General features: G+C 42.8%; 1 protein-coding gene across 1 annotated transcript in view; it reads right to left on the minus strand.

Moving 5' to 3' along the window:
- The window catches only part of unc5cb (unc-5 netrin receptor Cb), a 101,700-nt gene that overhangs the window by 44,536 nt on the left and 33,288 nt on the right, over window positions 1-23,876 (minus strand). The gene's annotated exons all lie outside the window — the stretch shown is intronic.

Consider the following 23,876-nt stretch of genomic DNA (forward strand, 5'->3'; position numbering starts at 1 on the left):
ATACTCACACACACACACACACACACACACACACATTCTCACACACACACACACACACACACACACACACGCAGCAGATCTAATGACCTCAGGCTTTTGGCCCAGTTTGTGCCATTCCTCGGATACTTCTGCAGTAGACAGATACGCTTCCCTGTAATTACAACTCCCTTTCATCTCCCTGTCTTAAATCACATACACACAACTGCATGTGTATGCGCACTCGCTCGCTCGCACACAAACATGAACACATGCTCACAGTGCCACAAAACATCGCAAGCACACAAATATATGGGCACACACGCCCACGAGCGAGCACAGCTAACTTTCTAACTCTTTGAACACAGGAGGAGGATGAAGCCTATTCGCCACCCCATTTGTCACCTCCAGAACTGTTCTATTCTTACCATCGAAACCGGTAGACATCAATTATTCACAAGTGTGAAGGAAAGGAGGCAGAGTAATAGAGACAGAGATACAGTGGGAAACAGAAGGTGAGGGAGAGAGAGAGAGAGAGGAAGGGGAACAGGGAGAGACGGTGAAAGTAACTCAGCCAGACAGACATAGATTGAGACATTGAAATGGAGTTGGGCAGACAGACAGAAACACAGCACGGGAGAACAGAAACAGGAAAGCAGACTGTTCGGATAACAAAAGAGTTTATCAGCCCATCAGTAATTCTTCCATGTCCTTCAATCTACCCGCCTCCATGTTCTGTGTGGACACGCTGGAGCCTTGTTGTCTGACAGAGTTTGTCTCCTGGATGCTTTGGGAGCACTAAATAATGTCTCGGCCGAGCAGATATCTCCTCACCATGTCTCTCTAATGTTATCTCTCCCTCCATACCTGCCACAGATTGCAGTTGATTGCTAGGAAATGAAAGGGCAGGGGGAGCCAATCGGAAAATGGCCAAAGCCATCCTCACCACGCTAGTTGGTCTGTGTACTGTTATGAAAGTGTTTGTGCATGTGTGGTATGATGCTGGGGAGTTCTCTTTTAGTACGTTTGTGAGTGTGTGAGTGCGTCACATCAGAGAAAAAAAGCGTTCTAACTTCTCTTTTTCCTTGGCTCCTAATCGGCTGCTAATTAAGCAGAGGCAGTACAACCTCAAGTGACCTCTGACCTTTAAAAGCAGCCGCCTCCTTACACTGTTTGTGTTCGTGCGGGTGCAATGAAGAGCTGGAACAAGATTATAGCCGTTTTGATCAACTTTCATCTTTTGCCGTCTAACCAAGAAAAAAAACATTGTCAAGCTTTTCATCAGTTATGTCTTTATGAAGGTGATGACTCTTTAATGTAGAAGTCTATTTCGGCAGACCTTGGGTTAGTCTGTTCTTGTCTGCTCCATAGTCCACCCACATCCTCAGCTAGGGGACCCTGACCCAGAAACAGGCAAAGAGAGCCAAGGAAACTCATTAAAGATTGTGTTAGCCTTCTTTCACCCTCCATTCCCATTATCTCTCCATCTCTCTCTCCCTCCTGGCTCCCTCGTTCTGTCGAACTGTGAGGCAGAGAGATCTGAAACAGCCATGAAAGCGTCGCTCCCTTACACACTGCGAGACGAGCGCCTCACACGCTCGCACATATACACCCGCTCGGGCATTAATGCGCACAGAGGCACACACAAACTTGCTCACAGATATTCGAATTCATCAACTTCCTCAGTGCGAGAAATAATAAATTCAAGTGAATGGAACTAGCCCTCTAGTGAAAAATCTGCCTCGAAATGAAAAAAGACACCACGTGACTAAATGAAAGACCCCGACTCCTTCCAATCACACTCCCCCCCCCCCCCTCAAACACACACACACACACACTCACACACAACCACACCCCCTAAAACCCAACACCCAGCATCTCCCTCCTCCCTCCCTGGTGAACAGAATACTGAGAGCAACAAGAGAAAAATAATGTTCTGGCTCCTTCTCGCACTGTCTCCATTCATATACAATGACTAAACAGTTCCAAACAGACAATACTTTGGAGGTTGATGCAATCTTTGTGGATACGCACAGCTGCGGCATGTATAATCGCAAACCTAATAGCCAAGAACACATTACAATACTCATACGAATCAAATATGCATTGTGAAAAAATGTTCCCTCTCTTTTTTTTTAAGTGTCATATCCCTTTAATGGGAACATTAATATGGCATGCCTCCACTGTTTGATATGCAATGTGGATTTTTCAGAGCATTTGTAATTCTGTGGCTTGATTTTAATCAGACAATTTGCCTCCATATTGAGTGTTTAAAATTTAATGAAATATGTCCTCAAAGCACTTTTATTCAAATTGTATTTTGCTCTGTAATTGGGGTGAGTTTTCCTAACTCATATTGTAAGTCTTATTAGTGAATATCTTAAGACTCAAATTGAATATTAGTTGAATTTTATATCGGCTCCACATCCCAACTGCAAAAAGTTTTGAAGATAAATGAGCTGCATGTTGCCCTCAAAATACAGATAATGAATTAATGAAATGTGCATTGTTGCTGAATTTATCAGGTAGAGGGCAAAATGGTTTGAAGAAAAAAAAAAAAAATGTAAAGAAGGATAAGAAGGAATCAAATGAATCCAAGATTAGCAAGTGGGGGAGGGATGAGAGGGTGTGCAGTCAGCCCCTCTTTGGCTTGAGTCAACTCCAATAACTGTGGGAGTCTAGCAATATTAAGGGATGATTACAGTATGGACACGAGTAAATTAAAGGCAAACCTCAACGCTGGCACAGCTGCATATCAAAGCAGTCTCACAGATAAGACACAGCGAGCTGTAAAATAAATTTGCACAAAGAGGCACTTCTTGAGCTAAAAAAAGAGTATCTGTGTAGCATAAATAAACTGTTGCATAAAGAATTGCACAACACCCACACCAAACACAAGCACGCAGAAATTCACATTCAATATTTGAAGTTTGAGTATGCACCCTGTAGCACTTTGGCCCATTCAGTAGGTGGTAAACAGCTCGCCAAGACCCAAACGACCTGTCAGATTGGCCAAAGTCCGAGTTTCCGACAGTGCGCTCCTCATTTCTTCTACACGTTCATGTTGACAGTGTTTTCGTTTAACGTCGTCTGGCTGACTATCATCTCTCTGAATCTTAGACACAACAAGGGCTTAATGACTAGCTTATATCAATAGTTTCCATTAGAAATGAGCACTGGCTGGCTATAAAAAGAATCATCCAGTGATTGCAGTTCAAGTATTCTTTAAAATGAGCTACAGCAATGCCTCCTGAAGCATTATTACTCCTAACCACTGCTATCAGTACACCACTTTTACTGGACCATCAATACCTTAGTCACATTAATGAGGTCTATTGTGCTGAGAACAGTGTAAACGGATGACAAGGCATCCACAACACATTAGAGATCGAGCCAGTGTTCAGGCTGCGATGAATTTGTCCTGGGCTTCAGCTGCCGCTCTATTGCCTTTTCACAAATGCACTTCAGACCGTAAATGCTCTGGTAATTTTACATTTCGACATCACGTGTCGACAGGAGGCCAAAGTCGATTTTACACGAAAGATGCTCTGGAAATTTGCCAACTCAAGACCTGGACAGATTTCTGTAGAGTGAGCAAAAGTAGCATTTCAAGGCAGAGTTCACACGAGATTATTATGAACCAATTCACCAACAATGTGAGTCCATCTATGTTGGTACACTGGAGATAAGGTCACCAATTCAAATCCAAATCAAGCAATAACTAAAGTTGAATAGAGATGGAGACAAATAGAGACAGTTAGATGTGATACTGATACAAACAAAAATGCCTTCCCACATATACACCATGTATGCCCTATAGACCGTATATATAGTTGATACATCACCTGTTTTCCTGTATGTCTGTGCTGAATAATTGCAAGATTGTATTTCTTAAACCATATATATGTGAGTGTCTACGATAACAGCTTTTGAGGGCTCTGACACCACTGTGCAAGATAAGCTCTCTATATTCTCTCTGTACTCACGTAGATTTATTGTCCCAAGGAAAGCACTGTATCAGTGGGGCCAATGTTTCCCTTCAATCAGGAGAGAGTCGAGCATGAACGAGGATGAACACTGGCATAAATCTTCCCCCTCCTCATTCCTGTTTTATTCCTATTTATCCTCTTCACCCTCTGCTCTGTCCCACTTGCCTTCTCCCTGTCACTTGTCTTTCCACTCACCCTTCTCATCATTCGTCTATACATTCCCGCTTCAGATAGAGAAAAAGATCGGTAAGTGGTTGGCCAGATAGACAACGGGGAGTTTTACTAGCCAATGTTTTGCCATGCCGCAATGGGGAAGGACAAGAGGTGGTTTGCAGCTGAGTGGTCAAGCAGAATAATAAACCACTCAGCTGTCATGTCAATTGAAGCAGGATAAACAGACTGTCAATCAGATCTACCTATAAATGTACTTTGAGCACACCTACCCATTATATTGAGTGAACATAAATCAATGGTAACGACCTCTTCCAGTCAATACTTGTTAGTATTGGAGCCATACATCCCAGCGGCTTAAATCAATATGTATGGCTGTTGTTTTTTTAAAGCAAAATCCTTTCGAAGCTCCATGAGAAACAGGCAAAGTGAGCAGAAGCTTACTTCCACTCTAATGTCTCTTTCCAGCCAAGTGCTTTATAAACACTAATGTGTCTACACACATTGTCTGCAGGGCCCCATCTAACGCTTGGCTGCAGCAGGTATTTATTGATTACTGTTGGGGGCCAGTGACTCCCTCCCTCGCCCTGTCCTATCTGAGCCTGTTGTGCTGGGGCATGCTAAGTACACTCATATTTCATCTCTGGGGAATCCTGCCATCACACAATCTATCGCAAGAGAGAAGAAATCGTGAAAAAAAACAAGCCGACAGTCCTTAAAGTTAAAAGTCAGGTGGCTCCAACACTGACCTCCAAATCGGTTCACAGCTCATAGTCGTTCCATTGCAGGCCAGACAGCGACCTGGAGAGAACCCTCGCACACTAAAACCGCCAAATAAACCAAATGAATAATTCAATCAGGGCATTATAAAGCGGTCCAATTCATGGGTCTTATCTTTACCAGAGTATGTGATGTAATTGGAAAAATGAATCTGCACAAATTGATTTAGCCCAATGCAGTAAAGCAGTAAACACTCACACAAACACACACAAAAAAGAAAGCAGTCGCAGAACTGAAGAGTGGGCCTGAAGATAAGCATTTCGAATCTATCTACTAAGAAATGGGCATATAAGTGATAAACAGTACACTATGGGCCCTCCCCCCCCCCCCCCCTTTTCATCCATATCCAGTGGTGACCATAAGTTGTTAAAAAGACAGAGAAGAGGAGAAGGTCATATAAAAGTAATATATTGTAAACACAGTCATAAAGTGAATTGACTTCAGAGCACAGAACCATCCCTCTCTTCCTGTCTTCCTGCAGCCAGTTATGTCTTTCTCATTGGAGGTGTTTACACGTTCTCTCTGGTCCTTATCCCTGACCTTCACTTGGTCCTCTCTGGCTGCACTCTGGCAGGAGGCAGCTGGTGGTTGCCAGGGTCATGCTAGGCCTTGGCCACTGTCTATCTATTCACATCACAGAGCCAGGAAAGGCAAGGTCAAAACATCACGATAATCAAGGCTCATCGTTTACTTCTTCTTTTTTTTTTATTAACGGTATTTTTAAAGGCAGATGTTGTCAACTGATGTTCCGAATGAACACAGACTAATCTGCATTCTTTAAATTAAAGGGAAATAGTGAGTCCTATTCGCAGTGGGATAAGCAGAAGTGAGCAGACACCTTCTTTAATTCATGACTAAAAGAGAGTAAGAGAATTCCGTCGAGATGTTGAGATGGATGGGTAAGCGATCTCTGTAAAATGCACAAGTACGATAGTGCCAAAGTGGAATTGACATCAATACTGTCTGTTCAACAGGTAAGAATGTACCAGAGCAAGACATTTGAAATATGCGTGTGAGGACCAGTGTAGGTCTCTCATCTTAGACGAGAAAAGGTCACATTGCTTGGAAGCACAAACAAGTAATTATCACTGGCAATTACAAAGCATTTAGCTGCATGTTTTCCCTGCTGTTAATCTTTTATACTAAGATTATGTGTTTGTGTACACACTGATTAGTTGTACATCCTGAAAGTGGCTATCAATTAACAGCTTTTTAATGCATGACCATCTATTCATTGTCATTTTGGGATCTGGTTATTTTATCGCTCTTATTCACAATCTCACAATCTCTGTTATTCTGCCGCTTGTCTGAACGTTTTCCTGCTCTCTCTCCAGTAGAGATGGTTTATCAGCGCTCTCTCTGCACTGTATATTCCCACTCTCTCTCCTCTGCCCTCTACCCATTTGCTCCCTCCTGGATGAAAAGCCATTTTGGTGGTTGATTGGAGAATGATGCTGCTACTTAGAGAGTCACTCCATCAGCACCGAGGGAGGAGAGAGAAAGGAGAGAAAGAGAAAAGCTCAGGAGGAGTAGTGACTCCCTGGGGCGCTGTAGCTGTGATGGGTGAGCTGTCAAACGCCCCATTGTCCAAATTACCCAGCAAGCACCATGTCACCACCCGGGACTAATTTACGGTGCAGTGCAGTGCGGCACAGACATCGCTCTCTGAGTGGAGTCCGCGGGAGAGACAAGCGGGGTAAAGGGGTGTAAGGAAGGAGTGGGGGGTCCGACCTAACACCTTCCAAAGAGGTAGAACAGGGCGTCAAACGCAAACAGTCCCAATACAAACCACAATTAACGTCATGCAGGCTTTCTGTTTGCTGCCTTTCTGCTTCAAGGCCTCAATGACAGGTGTCAATATGAATATGTGTTATGCCCCTGTGCCTCCCGGCCCACCCACTGCTTGCCAAAAACACACATTCACTGATGCACAAACACTTTAATACACTTTTAAAGCAGCCACTGCATACAGAAGCCTCTTGCTTGACTTCCCTTGCAGTCATAACGACTGGTCCTTTTAGCACAAACTGGCATGCCCATTCACTTGTCACATGTCACACCCCTGGGTGCCACAAAGCCAGACAGGGCCATCACCCTATACCCAATACTGACTGGTGGACTGGAGTGGTTCTTGTCAGAGCAGACATGTCGCACTCTCTGACCCCTCACTGTGCCCAATGGTTTGATGCCTCTACGTTGGCTAATTGGCCCAGAGCAGCGGGCAGCCCCATTCTGCCGCCAAGAAAAAGGCCAAAAGATCAGAATGCAAAACACACAAAGAGACGGATGACAATAGGAACACAGGAACATCATGGATGAACTCTGGAAAACAAATGGTGAATGTAAAGAAGGGTCAACTTGACATCATACCAGAAGTCACAAAAGAGACAGTGAGGTCTGAGAAAGGTTCCCTTTAATATAACATAAAAATCACATCTCCTGGCAGAAAAAGTGGTCCTAAGAATCAAGGAACAAGCATTACATGGTGACACGAAAACTCAAAATGGTTTGCCTGATCTAGCGCCATTCACAAATACAGCAAGCACTTTGTAGAGTGAATTGCTAAATATATATTTTTTAAATACAATAACAGACAAAATCAACAACAAATTCATTTTCTGTGGCTCATCTTCCAAATTTAAAGTATTTCCATTGTGTATACCTACATTTATATTTTACTTACACTCTACTACTACTAATTTCTACTAACTAGTTTACAGAAATAGTTTGACAGTAATAGATAGCATGCAAATCATACCAATGCGCAAGAATTTTCCAATGTGATAATTGATAATTAAGACAAATGTATTCCTCTGTTGTATTAAGATCGATTAAAAAATGTGAACCTATCCTGTAAGAGAGTGATCATCTTCTGACCTTTCATCCTAATTTCGAATACCTTCGCCTTTTGAAACTCAGCTGCTTTGAATTGCATTGCTCCTGCACTGCACTGCTAACAACTGAGGAATCATGTTCTTACATGTACTCTGTAACATGGTGTAACTTCATGGCAATACCTTTACTTTCAACTAAAAGTTTGAATGCCGGACTTTTGAATTTAATAGACCATTATTCTTTTATAATATTGATAGGCACAAAGCAGTGACACAAGCAGAGGCAGAAACACATATAGTATGTTTAATAGGCTAATACATATTTTCATACACCAAGGCCAGGCTAGAGAGGACATACACGTATAGATATGGATTATGACTCGGATAATTGTCGGTCCATATTGACAGCAAGAAAAGACAATTATCCAGTCAGACCTTCATAATGTGTTCTCAATATAAAAATGCCATTTTGCAGAGGAATATGTGCCATCCCCTACATATGTATACACACTTCACACATATATACCCTGAAGCACTCAAATGTCCAACCCTCCTCACACAAAACATCCTTGGCAGAACTTTATCTGAAGGACATTACAGAATGGAAGTGTGTCAGAATGTGTGAGACACAGTCCCCAGAGCACAGTCTATTCTCCATGTCTGTCACTGGATCTGGCTGCCTGCTTAATCCCCTGAGAGACTCACACACACACACACACACACACACACACACACACACACACACACACACACACACACACACACACACACACAGACACACACAGAGCCTCCATACTCACATCAACCTCCTAAATCTCATTCTCACCATCTCGTCAATCAAATTGCATGGTGGGAAACCTCAAAAAGACATATGCTTGCGCTATAAGAAATTCTCCTTTATCTTTAAATGTTCTCTCTCTCGAGAACTGTGTCCTCTCTTGTGTCCCCAACCCCTCTGCTGAGCTGAATATAGGAACCTGCAGCCATCTACTAAAGACCTCAGATGTGATGGGAAATGAGAAGATCAGGATTTACTGTATGCCGTAATACACCAAACTTGGGTCTGTGCCCTAATGCAGGCTTTAATGGTGTAACTGTGGGTGAGAGGGGGGGGGTGTAGCCTACGTGTTTGCGTGCGTGTACATGTGTCTATGTGTGATGGCTGAATTAATGTGACAAGGCAGATGTAATGCAGAATCATAAATCTTAGCCCCGGGATCAGTAGAGGCAGAGCAGGAGGTGATATATTAAAGGGCACACACACACACACCGCCGTTATGATGCTGATAATAAAAACAAGACCCCAGCCGCAATAGCCTGCTAATAGACATGACTCTATATCTGGCCCTGAGGGTTATGACATGCACGCACACACACACACACACAACCACAGAATTACACACAATACACAAACTCTATCCGCTTTTCCAGCAATTTATTATGCTGCTTTGAGCCCAACAGCTCAAGTGTTAGATATGGTTGTAATACTGTTAAAATCTTAATGCTGTTACACAAGCTTGCTGTTGTACAACATGCAAATTCTTTACTTACTGTGTAGACCGCATGGGACGGGGCTCCGAAAACACATGACAGCATTTCTGTTGAGAATACTGTTGCAAAAACACAGATGAAAGCTAACCAGCGTTACTGTAAATTAACAAGCCTCGCTGTCAAAAGCACTCTGACCAGCTGATCAGCAGTCAGACCCAGTTTCTAAACAGACTGCTCAGCAAACTCTGACAGCTGTCCCTAGCAAATCAGATGGTCTCTCACTGTAAATGCACTACTGATGCATTTTTATTGTGCCCCCATAGACCTGATTGTTGCTTCTAATCACGATTGTCATATACTATAAAAGCTGATCTATGTACATTTACCTTAATTTCTAATGGATTCAATGGGGTTTCTGTGGATTGCTTGGGATTTATAAGGCTTTGATGCTGCTGGTGAAGAGCATGAGTCATCATCACACTCAAATGAGAAGGGCAGTCCAGGTATTCAGCGGGAATCACAACATGTTTAGCTGTCTCACAATAGTCTTGTGCCGTAGAATTTGCTCATTGTTTCCTCCTGCATGTCTATTCAAGGGTAGCCAGGATGCTTGCTGGGCTTATTCCTACAATGAAAAAAAATCTTTGTAAGCGTTCGGGAGGAATTGCAACATGCTGGTTGCTGCACATAGACTACAGTACAACTGCAGAAGGCTGCTGGCTTTGTTGTTTTGTACAGTACCAAGACTCTACCTGCGAACACTTTATGAAGGGAGTTTGCATGCACTTGGTTCATTTGGGGTCTCCCTGACATGCAAAGCCCTTTTTTTTCGTATTGTAGAATATAAACCCAGTCCTGTAGCACAAAATACTTTGAGTGGGGTTTTGGCAAATCAACATATTAGGCTCGTTATACTGGCTATAACGGGAACAACAATAAAGCTGTTGTCTCAGCCCATTTCACACAGTTCTTTTCCCTTGTAATATTGGCTCGTAGAGGAATGACAACATAGCCGCTATTACACATTGGATAGGGTATCATATTCCCATTGGCTCTTATAATGTACACTACACCATATCCAGTTTGGATCATCGATTCCATTCTTGCAAAGCCAAATAGCCACTTCTGTCTGATACCACTGCCCTCGGCTCCCATGCATGGTTGTTTTGATAAGAGGAGAGCTTCCAGAAAAGATCACAAATGAACAGTAATTGTGCCGCTTCTTTATGGTATAATAAACACCGACACAAGTGGACATATGAGGGCCATGCCTACACACACATGAACACAGATTGTCACTGGGACCCTGTTCAAACACGGTATCAGAGCATCAGATATATCCGGACTGTTTCTATATCTGGCTGAGATGGATGGCAGATCACACCTGGAGCAAAAGTGCATCTCAAATACATCTTGAGTGACCACTTAAATCTTTTCTGTGGGGAGACAAATCATATACTGGTTTAAACTACAAAAAAACACCAAAACAACAAAAGATGGAGTTGAAAATGTAAGTATGCTGCCACATATGGGAGCGACAGAGAGAGGGAGTAACAAGATGGGAATTGGCCTCCGGTAAAGACTTTGGTTTTTGTGTTTGTGTGCTTTGTCTTGGTGTGCAAATACTGCAGAGAGAAGGCCTTTCTTCATTAGAGGTCCCATGAAGCCCCAACCACGTCAGAATAAACCCTGAGTAATCAGATCCTGGCGTGTTGTCATTGCATTTCGGTGCATTCATATTTGTATTTAGAGACACACAGACTCAACATTCACACGTACAGACAAGTGTCAAAGAAAAAAAACAGAATAAATGGGTGGAAATATATAACAAATGCAAATGCTTCCACAAAGGGCACAATAGCTCAGATATTAGTGCCAATATGTCCAGAGAAACCTATTATATTATAACATATACACTATATTGACATAGTGATTCATTGTCCAAGACAGACACAGAGAAACACTCCCTCACATTCGTTTCACATGCGCACACATGCATGCACACAGACACACAGAAAGACGTAAGCACGCACAGACCTCACACCTGTTAATGGATGTGTTAAGGAGCAAAAACACTTGGTGGGATGGAGGGCAGTTAGTGTGTGTTTGTTTTGTGTGAGTATTAAGGGAGGGGAGGGGGGACTGCATTAGGGAATCACACACCCAGCTCCACTCACCGGGGGACTTCTGTCAGCCTGTGATTTTGCCATGTACCCCTCCCAGCTCTCTCCACTCCTCTGCTGCTCACTACTGAAATAGGTCAACCACATATAATGGAAGGGCAATGAGGAGTAAGTCTGTGCACCCCGCCTCCCCCTCCACCCCACCCGACCCCTCAGCACTCCCCCACCCGTTACCTCTACCATCTAGCGACAGAAAACAAGCTATGGTCCCCCCCCCCCATGGACACACAGAGGATGGCTGAGGGGAGACAGGCACAGCCAGCCACAACATGCCAACCTCCCAGCCACAACAGACATTTACACAGCCACGCTTGAACAGAGCGGGTTCCAGGCTTTCATAAGGAATGAGCACATTCACCAGACAAAAAAAAAATAAATGGCTTAAAATGCTCATCTCTGCAAAATTATATGAGAACGAAAAATTGGAAAAATTGAATAATGGATACTGTGTGTATTGTGTGGAACTGTTTGCAATCACCAAATGGTTTATCACTCACTATAGGGAGCGTGAGATGGCGGAGGGGAGAGGTGGAGGCTTGCAAAGAAAACATTAAATGGGCAATCCACCAAATGTGCATGTCAAAGTCAATTTAATAGTCATAAGGAGTACAACACAGCCTATGAAAACAGCTGCATAAAGTCTTCTATAGAGAAGATTACTCAAGTGACATCACCGGGGTATCTCAACTTGATCTATCTAATGGATTTGCATTATGGGAAGTGTACGTTCCAGTATTTTTCGATTGAAGTCAAAATATGTTGGCCTGGCCTATCCTCCCTCTCTTCTACTTATCTTACTTCTCTACTTTGCATCTCCCTGCACTCTCAACTCGTGTTGTCTTTTCTCCGCAGTCTCTACTGGCTATGACCTTTTCTCCAGTGGAACAGGATACTGCCCATCTCCATCTTCCTCATGCATTAATGATCTGCGGTAAGCTGAGGGCATCAGTCTGACTCTCAGCCTGTCCGCTGCTCACCCACTTCCAAGGACGGAGCTCAGCCAGAGCCGAGCTCAGCCACATTCCCTGTCACCCACAGGGAAATGCAGATAAATAGCCACAGATAGCGATAGCTCCGCAGTCTAAAAAGTGGATGCTGCCCCTTCTCATCTCTACTGCATACATCTCTTTGACACTCCCCAATGGCAGATATCTAAAATACTGCAGCAGAGAGATGACAGCAGGCAACAGACATAAAGAAACTCAGCCAATTATCCTGGTTTCATACTGAACCTCACTGCAGACACGAGCAGCTGAAATGAGGTTTGTCCATGGGGTAGCAATGCAAATGATTCTCTTTCATACCTTCTGTTTATCAGCATTTAATACAAACTATGATAATAAGAGCTAAAATGCATTCATCCACCATTTAATGCATGTATCCACTATTTTTAAGCTATACCTGATGTCCTTTTCCCAGAATATAATAACGCAGCTCTTCCTGAAAGATCCCCAAATTGCTCTTCTGGCAAACGCTAGAAGCGCAAGAGTTCATCCTAATGTAGCTTTATTGGTTACAAAAGCCCTTTGTGTTTCCACCCTGTTTTGGGGGGGCCAAATCTGTTCTCAAGACCAGAATAAGCCTGACCAGACAGGGATCATTATGCAACATCTTGTCTTCTTGCATCAGTGGTGACTACCTAAGGCTTAAGACTATACGTCGAGTTTAGCTCTCGCTTCACAGAAACAATCTGATCTGTTGCCTCATTGTTCAAGATGCCTGAACTCTTCTACTTCAGGCATCAAGCACTTAAAGAGCAGTTAGAAGTGCTGCCTCAAACTGAAGCTGTTCATGTCACTGTGTGACATTCAGTTCTAAGTTATTGTATCCTCCACCTGTGCTGCTTTTAAATGGTTTGGATTAAAAGGCAATTGCACTACAGTATCATAATGACAATTGAAGTGCCTCTACTCTCCCAAAAATCTACCAGGCCCTCGGGTGGCCATTTTGAAACTCTCCTCTTCCGAGGCCTATAAAAGTCCCATCAGTGATCTTTAAGACGGAGCACAATTTAGAGCAACAGGTTTGTGGTTTTACAGACATTCAAAAGTGAATTTGGCTGAAAATGTACTAGTATTCATGTCATTACTTTCAAATTGATGCCAATATAAAGAATATTGTTAGAATACAGAGCGAGCCACTGGATTGCTTGTTTGGCATCCGATAGTTGCCCTACCAGAAGTAACTTCTTACGATTGCTTTTTAAGCTCGTCTCCAATGAGGTTTTTCAAAGCATTTGGTTTTCAATATTGTACAGTAGATTGGTGTAGAAGCTGGTCTTTCTTCTCTCTGGCACTCACAGAGAGGAGAGAGATGTTTGCTGTTACAAGCTAAACATCCCTGCAGTAGGATGATGTACAGAAGGAATATGATAGCTGAAGCTCTAAATTAAGTCGTATATCCCTTTAGGACAACATTGGTGAGCAGCTTGGCCAAACAGATGGATATTGTAATCAGCTTCTTTTGTGAACGTATCTCACCCTGTCACCTGCCGGGACTCATTCCCCCAAAACCCTAAGATGCATTCTGACAGCTGCAGAAATCCTCATCTAGGGAGGAGGGATGAAAAGATTTCTTCTGTGCACCTCCCTGCCGCTCCATGCCCAAATATTTGACTTTGCCTGTGATCCGCAGCCCTTGAAGGCTTCTGTTGGGCTTTTCCACACGACTGATCTCTGTTCTCAAAGCAGGTGTTTAAAACACAACTGACACAGAAGCCTCACTAGTAAACCAGAATGCGAAAAAAATGACAGAGAAGATGAAATGGATGGAGAAAAATTCAACTTATAACCATTATATATTTGATTATATGAATAAGGCTAGGCTCAAAGGTTAAATTAGACATGACGACCACATCAGATAGGAGTATGTCTGTCTGTGATGCTCATGCAACTCCCCGAGGTTCCTGTCTATGGCGAGCCCTTGATGTCACTGCTACACACTCCTACACACATGGCCTTTAGTCATGAAATAATACACACGCAAACACACACACGCATACTCGACATGCAATTCCACCCAGGAGCATGCATTCAATAGCTCACACAAATGCAGACACACACAATATACACGAAGAAACTTCACAGGGAAATCAAGCTGACAGATCAAAGAGTACACACACAGGGATGAACCTTTCAGAATGTTTGAAAATCTACCAAAGGATGTTTTCCTATAAACCAATTATCCCTGCGGTTGTGTTAAGGAATGACCACTGCTGTTTCCAGCTCATATCAGGATTCCACACAATGTTTTTCCCCCGGCCTATGGGAGTTAAAAGCAGTGCACTTGACATTCAAAGCACCATTTACCAAAGAAAGCAACAATTTCAAAAATACATTTTCTATTGTTTTCAGCCGTCAGAAGCTGTGTGAGTAAATTACATGACAACTTGCCATGTAAGGCGTGAGTTTACAGTATTGTTTTTATTCATTTTTAGTTCGATGACCATGTGTTTTTGAATTTATCTACTCAGGTTTTGAAATGGTTTCATGAATCAAGGGGTGTGTACGTCCTTCTCATCCCATTAAAGAGCATGTAATCCTTGAACTAAATTTAAGACATGAAAGGTTTTTACTTGACAGCTAACACGAAGAGCTTCTACAGTGACATTTACTGTCGGATCATATTAGTCAGTAATCACAAAAAAAACTACACTGTGAACTTATTGCGATTAAGTTACAAGTGCTGCCTGTACAGCATACTCACATGCACACAAAGATAAACGCACATGTACAAATGCATAAACAGACGTATGTATTTGTGGATGATATGACCTAAAATCAGTAACAAGATTATTACCTTAAAAAACAACAATAATTACTTTTTGGTCATGCTAGCAGTGTGCATCTATACAGGATGGCAATGTCAGTCGAATAAAAATGAAATATATAGACGTTCATGGTCCCTGGAGGATGGAGATGCGCTGACTTTTCATCAAGCATCATCAGCAGGTCGAAATTTTACTTTGTCCAATACTTTGGTATTATAGCTTATAGACATTTATTAAAATTGCTGTATGAGTAAATTTAGATCGGTAAGAGATCCATAATGCCGGTAATAAATACACATAAATACACGGTGTGTGTACCCACATTCCAATTGTTACACACACATCTGAACAATTCAACCTATATCTCATCGTGACAGATTCTAAGATTCAGTTGTGTGAGTGACAGTCAGGCACAGGAGATACACACCAGGCGGTAAACAGTGCCTGAATAGAGGGGATGAAAACATGGCTGGTAAGAGAAAAGAAGATGACAGAGCGACAGGGAGTGGTACAGAGGGAGAGATGGGGTGATATGGGGGAAGATGGGGGGGGGGGGGGGGGGGGGGACTTCTCCATAGGCTAGTAGTTCCGCTCACATCACCTTGCCAAACTGTCACTGCCCCCTACGCCGACCCCCTTCCAAACCACCCCCTCCCCAGCCCTGCCTCCCTCCGTTCTCGACAGAATGATTAATGGTGTATCTGGTCATGCGAGCACCACTGTCCCTGACTACACTAAACATTATCATAACTTCGCTATAATCACTGAGGCTCGGAAGAGCCCAACGTCCATGATAAACAGAATACCAGAGGCTTTGGATTGTATCTATTTGTCTGTCATTGTGTTAATAATAGGAGTAATAAAGAATGTGCACTCAGATTAACGACGCAATTCTGATAAAATCAGCATCATATCACATCCAATCTCCCTACACACTGGAATAATCTAAAACTATTAAAATCCCAAAATGATCTTCCATGTCCTGACAAGGGGAACCGCAGCTCAGCACTGAGCGCCTCCCAGTGCCTGGGTCATATTTTCCTAATGTCTTTTTAATACAGTAATGTCACATTCCTGCTGTTCTTCTCAACATCCTTGCCCATAATGTGCTGTGCAGTGTGTCAACAGCACCATATTAAAGGCAATATAACATGAGAGTGGCCTACAAGTTTCATATCAGCGCTGTATCCCCATAGGATCTATTACTGTTTATAGGACTTTACATTAGCCTCTGTCTGCTGCCATTATCTCCTACACACTGCCGGGGACACACTCAGCATATCGCGCTCCACAAAGAGAGCTTTTCCACACTGTGTGAGGACATGCAAACAAAAAGCATGCACGCAATGCACACACATTGAGAGAGAGAGGTAGGGAATGAGCACAGATACACAAACAGAGAAGAACGCATGATACACACACACACACTTCAAAATCTCCATTACAGACGGCAGAGAGTCCTTTCTGCATTCGGAACACAAAAGTGGTGTGAAGTGTGTTGAGCTCCAATGTGTTGTGTGGTGAAGAAAAAAAAATTACATTTGAATGTGTGGCCTTTCCAAGACAGCCCACAGAGATTTGAGTTTCATTGGAGGAATGGACTTGGTCTCTGCTGAGATTTAGTTTGGGTTTTCCATTCCTCTAATCAGGGAAGGCAGAGGAAGAATGAGCACTATTTCCTTACATAAGGAAAGCTTCATTTTAAGCCCGAATTGTGCGTCTGTATTGATATGGCAATGCTGTAGGTGCCAAGTAGCAAATGATTTATAGTTCTGGGTAGCCTTCACCATTCTATTCCAACTGTTATGCGTTATGCATTCACGTCTTGTGAAAAGTAATAGCATTTACATTTTTTTTGTATTCACTTTGTTGATACAGGGTGGTAACTATAATGGAGAAGAGAAAGTTTGCGCTTACTTTTCTAGATGAGAAAAAGCAAATTCAGTTGAACCCTACAAAAGGAAAAATTATGACCTCTACCATTTTGTGAGGAAACATAATGAAGACCAGGCAGACCAATTAAACGCTCTTGTGGCATGCAAAGGCCCTGTGTCTAATTAAAGGGAAGCAGACATGGCAGACAACTATAGTGAAGGTGCACATCAGCATAAAGGCGTAAATCTACCTTTATAAGCAGTAAAGACTCTCCTTTTCAGAGGTTGATAGGGGACAAGGAAGTAAGAACGGAGGGTGATAAAACATAAGCTAAAGAGAGAGAAGGTGGAGGTGGACAAAGAAAAGAAAAAGGATTCGCAGGAAAGACACAATTGCAAACATCTCCATTTAAGTCCTGTTGTTCGCATTTGTAATTAGAGGAATTTAAACGCCAAATAAGCATTAACCTTCCCACCCAGGAACTGAAGTATAACATTCACTCTTTTCAGCAAGAGGCATAAGCATTATAAGTTCACAGAGTATTAAGCTAAGCAAAGAAAATGCATTGAATATTATGCTATTAATGTGACTTCATCCCAATGCACTTATGCTTTCGGGGAGATGTACTTGACAAATACTGTTAATTGTGTTAAACTGGATGATGCTTGATGCTTTTCTATTTGAGACCCCACAGTTTAATGTGTTGCTATGCTGCCGCAGTGACAGAGGAGCTTGTGTCCTCTACTGCCAAGCTGTGTGCCACTCTTAACATAACCTTAAGACCCCTGTGCATTTCAGGTGCCATCCAGGACCTGATGCCAGAATGCAGTGTCCCAAAGGCCAGAGTACTCGAAAAATAAAGAAATCTGTGTGATCCGCTGGCCAGGAATCTAAACTCACACATGCACATGCTGCTTCCCCTGAGCATGATAAGATCTGCAATCTGCTGTGAACATGAAAAACATCTTTTTAAGGAAGACTGTATTTATTGGTAACATATTCATAACACATTGAACAGCTAAAGGGCTAATGTGAGGTCGCCCAGGAATCAAAGTAAAAGTCTTTCTGTGAATTTAAGAGGTTATGGTCTGAAATCCATGTGTAATTACTCAACAAAGTCAACTACAAAGTCTACATGGCCTAATTTAACAGCTTTTTCAACTGAAAAAATAAGAAATCTGGGGCTCCATACGTGATTGCGTGTGTCATACGGTAAAAATCTGAAATTATCACTGAATAAAATAATAAGCCTCATGATTATAGCATCTACACGACACTTCATAGACCCAGGTGTTTAGAAGCCCGAGGCACCTATCACACTGATTTCTGAGGTCGTGTCCTTCACAGAAGTCCTCAGGCATCACCACACAGGGTCAGTCAGGAGGTTAGGAGGTATGTCACCTCCCTTCATCCCTCAGCAGCAGATCCAACCTCATTTCAGTCCTATCTCACTACACATCGCTCCTTCTTCCTCTCCTGTGTTTTTACAGGCTGGTCAGACTATAGGCCAGATGTTCTTTAACACACCCACATCAGTTATTCCTCTGCTGGGCCGGGCACATAGCCTCTTTTTTTTTCGTCTTCTGATAGATCTCTTGCTATTCACACTCAAGATGCAGCATGTACGGCAAGTTTAAAAACAAGAACAACAACTTTATTTTCCTCCTCGGCTCATGCAGATGATGTACTCCACAACTTATAATTGTGCTACTGATTAGGCTCATCTCACTGCATATCTCCGCCACTTCACAAAGCTCATCACGCACATCTGTTCCCAACAGCATCGAACAAGAGGCACATTAACAAACAAACAGATAACAATTAGTCACGTTTGAAGTCCTCTGCTCCATTAGAGAGAAAACTGGGACTGTTAACTCTAAGGAAGCACAAATGGCATCCTACAGTAGGGGGCTTCCTGGAAGTAAAACTTTCAGCATTTTGCATCATGCTGACAACGCATTTTAAATCATAAGATTGTGGGAGAAGGCAGAACGTACAAAGGTACAAAAGAATACTGATACTCAGTGTTGCTGTTTTAATTTGGAGTTTAAATTTGAGTTTCTCTTCAGTCTGCTGGAGACACAGATGTAAGAATGTGAAGCGCCGCCGAGCTGTCAGTCATGCTGCATTAAGAGACAACTCAGGACACGGTGGAGAGTCAGAGGTTAAAGCCATTACGAGCTGGGTGGCTCCACTTTCTGACCTTTAACCCTCACTTCACCACAGTCTGTCTTTTCTTCTCAACACTTCAAGTTAAAGCTGACCTGGTTTGGCAGCAGGTGTTATAAAGTCTACAGCTCTTGTTCGGTAAACAAAAAACATACATTTTCATAATTTGTCCACAATATTTTTATTTCAATAATTACTTTAATTCACTTGTTTTGTGTTTTGCCCATATTTCCCCTGCTGCTTTCTTCTAGCTACTGTGAAATCCTTTCTTTAACCACCCCTCTCCTTTTTCCATTTTCCAAATACTTTACAGTTGCTGTCCTTTTATTTTTGATGAGAGAGGGGAACAGGAGGTCTACCCCAGCGCACTCCCAGCCTTGTGTTTTAATATTTAATGGGAATGTGCAGTAATACCAGCAAAACACAGACACACACACACACACACTCGAGCACGCTCACATCGGCACTGTGTGCTGCTGGTGAGAGCAGGTGTCGTTGGCGAATGCTAATTGAACTGGTCCATGGGTCAGTGAGCCTTCCTGTTTTCCCTGTGCAGAAGTGCAGAGATACATTCTGGCAGAGCAGACATCGTCGTTGCTGGAGGGCACTTCTGCCTCCCACTGTACGACAATTGAGCTACTCTTAGGCTTTACAGTTAAGTGGAGAGGAACCTCTGAGCCCTGTGATGATGAGGATTACGGAGAATGGCAACTTGGTGTTGTCTTTCGACCAACCAGTGGGCTACACATAAGGATGTACTGGTGAACAGACATCTACTGTATATATAAAGTTGTATATCGCCAGATCCCTATAGCTTAATGTATGTCTCATTTACATTGGGCAAATAAGGAAGTTGAAAACATCCTTGATATATTCTTCCTTCCACACACACAAACAAACCAGTCACAGCTAACATTCCTATCTCCCTGAATAGACCCATTACAAATAAAATTGTCACCCTGACACAGACATTATAATATGAATGAGAGAGTCAGAGATGCAGAGCAACACATGCCATACATCTCATTAAGTTAGTAGGCAGCCAACACTCATTAGTCTGTCCCTCTAGTTGGGCAACTTCAACCACTAAAGCAATGGCTTTTAGTTCCAGGCATGTATAATTCATACTGGGGAACTTTCCAGATGCCTCTTACTATTCAGATGAGGAATAAAGTGGCAAAAAGACATGTTTAAGAATATGCTTACCTATATGCAGTGGAGTCACCAGATACGGGGAAAGGTGAAAAAGAGTGCGGGAGAGAGAGAGAAAAAGAGAGAGAGGGAGAGAAATGTAAATTAGCACAATTCACACAAATAAACTGCAGTACATTCAAAAAGTACAACATAATAGCACATATTCTATTAAGTATCTTTTCCTCCATGTACATGTAGTAACTGGTATCTTGATTGTAAACTAGGAGGATTTATTTTTTCTCTAGAACATAAACAGAGCAGAACATCTGATGAAAGAGAAAGAGTGAGCAGCCCAGAAAGTCGTACCCCTGCCCCCTGTGCAGCCACATATGGCTCTGCTTCAAGAGATGGAGGAATTCAGGAGGAACACATGTTTCCGGCAGCACCATCAAGTATGTAGAACACAGTAGAGTTTACAGAGGAGGGGAGCCGGCATTAATTAGAGTTAAGCAGACCTGGTTCTATTTGTTTTCATTTGCGTGATTTATCCCCTTTCATTTGGCAGCTGGCTAACATGTCCCAGACCATCAGACCAACACTCGCCTGAGGTAAAAGGATACGGCTGGCCTTTGGAGAGGAGGGCTGGAGTGAAGCCGGAGGAAAAAAAAGGAAGAGAAGCAGTGTCGTGTAGTTTATCGGGCCACAGTTGAGGCCACCTGTCATGTGGATATACTTGCAGGGCATGAATACCAATGGAGGTGGTCAGATGCGATATTGCATGTGAACCAGCATATTTTCCTTTGGTTTTCCATTGAAGGGCTTAGGGAGAAAGGAGAGATGAGTAGGATGAGAGAGGGATGTAGCCTAAAGACCAAAGATAGGTTATTAGATATTTGGACAAGCTCTCCAGACTTTGTAAAGCCCCATGTGCCTCAGGGGAGATCTGCTGATGGTTTTTAGGCTTAAGTATGTCTCTGTAATGCAAACAGTCAAGGAACACAGCATGAACAGTGAGCATCTGTGAGCATCTGTGAGATATTCTATGGCAAAGAAGAAATCAATCAAAAGCTAACATCTGCCTCAGAAACGGCGTTCTTTACTGCAGTAGAATCTACAAACCATAAACTCCAATATGGAAGAGGAAATGATCCGAGAAGCATGATCTAGATGGCTGTCATTGTTCCCTCGCAACCACTGCTCTTACACCCGACTCTCCCTCTTTTTCCCCATTTAGCTCTCGCTCATATTGCAGTGAATGAGCCTCATAAGATTACAGCTAATGTGTATACGTCTTAGCTTTGCTTGTTGTCAGATTACCCATTGCCACTGAGGCTGATCCGTCTGATGTGGGGACACAACGGTTGAATTCAGCTGTAACGTATTATTGCCAGCATGTCATGGAAAGCTTGCTCACAAAAAATAAACAAAACATGCCTCAAGCTGAAACTAAATTAGATGCAGATATAGGTGCACACCAGCATAGTCAAGTACTTTTCTTCGTTTTAACTTTTGTGTTATTGTGTAAATTGGAAAACTACAAAATGTTCAGTATGTCCCATCTCCAGTGGCTGCAGGCACCAGAAGGCAACCGCATTTGAAGCAGAACAAAGGATTTCGAAATGTGGAGGAAAACACATCACAGTTCAGTTTTTGACAAATGGTTCTAGTTAAGTTTTTTTTCCTTTTTTGCCTAATGACCGGGCCTGCATTCAGTCAAAGCTTCCCTGTGAGCAGCTGATCAAGCACAGGTAGTAGATTTACAGTCTGGTCAGCCTGCAGGCAGCTGAGGGGTCTCGGAACATCAATAAAGGGTTAACCAGCACCTTTAAGATTTAAAGGGGTAGTAAGTGGCTCCATTAGCCCGGCTGACTGCAGCAGCCGTAGGGGTAGAAGTGGAGGCAGGATGGATGAAGGAGAGAGAGAGACAGGAGATGAGGTGCCCCTGAGATATCAGTCCAGGGCAGGGGAGAAAAAAGGACTGGAGGGCAAAGTTAAAGATTGTTGCTCAGGCATCAAATCAGACCTACTGCTTTACCTTCCGGCCCAAAGACAGAAGCAGCACAGTGGTTCGAAAAGAGCAGGGAACACCACAGGAAATGAACGTGAGTCCAAGAAGGGGTTTCATACCACTGAGGCAACACAGCTTCTCAGTCTGCACATCTGAGTCTGATCAAGAATCGGTGCAGTTGGTATTCAACTTTCTGAGTTTATGAACCAATCCAATCACTAATCAGGGGTATTTCCTGCTCTGCTCCCCGTCTAAACTTTGACTGGATGTTGACATGTTTGGTGGGGAGCTACCGAGGGATTCTCCAATCCAGTTAAAGAATGAGTGTTTTTCATGTTGACTGTTGCCACATACTACATTCTGGCAGTCAGGCGCCCTAAATTAGTGGCCTATGTATGCGATGGGGATTGTGATTGACCAGGGTGACCGAGGGTTTTAACCTGCACCCATGTGTTCAACCATGTTCACCCTTCATTTGTGCAACAAATACCAGCTAACCTGCTGGGGGGATTATCTAATACACACGTTCAAACTGCTTAAACTGGACGGACTCTTCGTTTAGTATTCCCTCTTTGTGCCAAATTCTGCTCAAATTTACACGGATGTGTCAGTTTCAAATGAAGCTTGACTAAACCATCATGTAGCCGAGAAACAAAATCTTGTGCGAGAAAGACAGAAATGACACGAAATGCTCCATGCATACACAATCCTGTAAGCTCAGACCTCTACCTCCTCCAGCATGTGTCTGTCAGTGCGACTTTCTTTGAAGTGACAAATGTTGACAGCAGTGACTTCCTGAGGAACTTTGCAAAAACACAGAAAATATATACGGAGAAAGGGTAAAAGCTCTCTGTTTGTTGGGACTCTATAGCATTACCTGCAAACCGTGTCAAAATGAGTCAACACACATGTACAAATTCACACACCATTTCTTTTAGTGTGTGCATTTCAATGTTTTTTTTTGGCCCTCAGTGTAAATACGAGGACGATAGGAGTAATGATAGCCTCCTTTTCATTTTCCAACCTTTTAATTCGCTAATCTACAGCTTTCATTTCAATTTGCACTTTTACGAAACACATGACACTCAGCATGTTCTGCCCTGTAATAAGTGGAGGTTTCAACCAAGCACTTTAATAAATGTGTTAATTCAGAGCTCACCAGGCAGAAACAATGCCGGCATGGGAGATAAATTCCCCAGCGTTCATTTCCTCTGTCTGTCTTATGGCTGATGCTGAGCTGGAGATGGCCCATGGGGGGGAAATGAAGATCATACATCACACTGAGGCATCCCTGCGACTTCAACATGGCTTTGTCTCCGCTCTGTTTCTGGGCATCTGTTTAAGTGTATTTGCTGCACATTAATAATACCATGTGGCTACTTATAGTATATGATGCAGACTAGAATCTGGTGGCATGGGAATTTTGTAAAGAATATTTCAGAAATGTTTTACATGTAGATGGGATTTTACCAAGTAGAGTCATTGATGGTGAGGATG

Source organism: Anarhichas minor, unplaced genomic scaffold (assembly GCF_050575085.1).
Source record: "Anarhichas minor isolate MPS153535 unplaced genomic scaffold, ASM5057508v1 ptg000002l, whole genome shotgun sequence".
NCBI classification, from domain to species: Eukaryota; Metazoa; Chordata; class Actinopteri; order Perciformes; family Anarhichadidae; genus Anarhichas; species Anarhichas minor.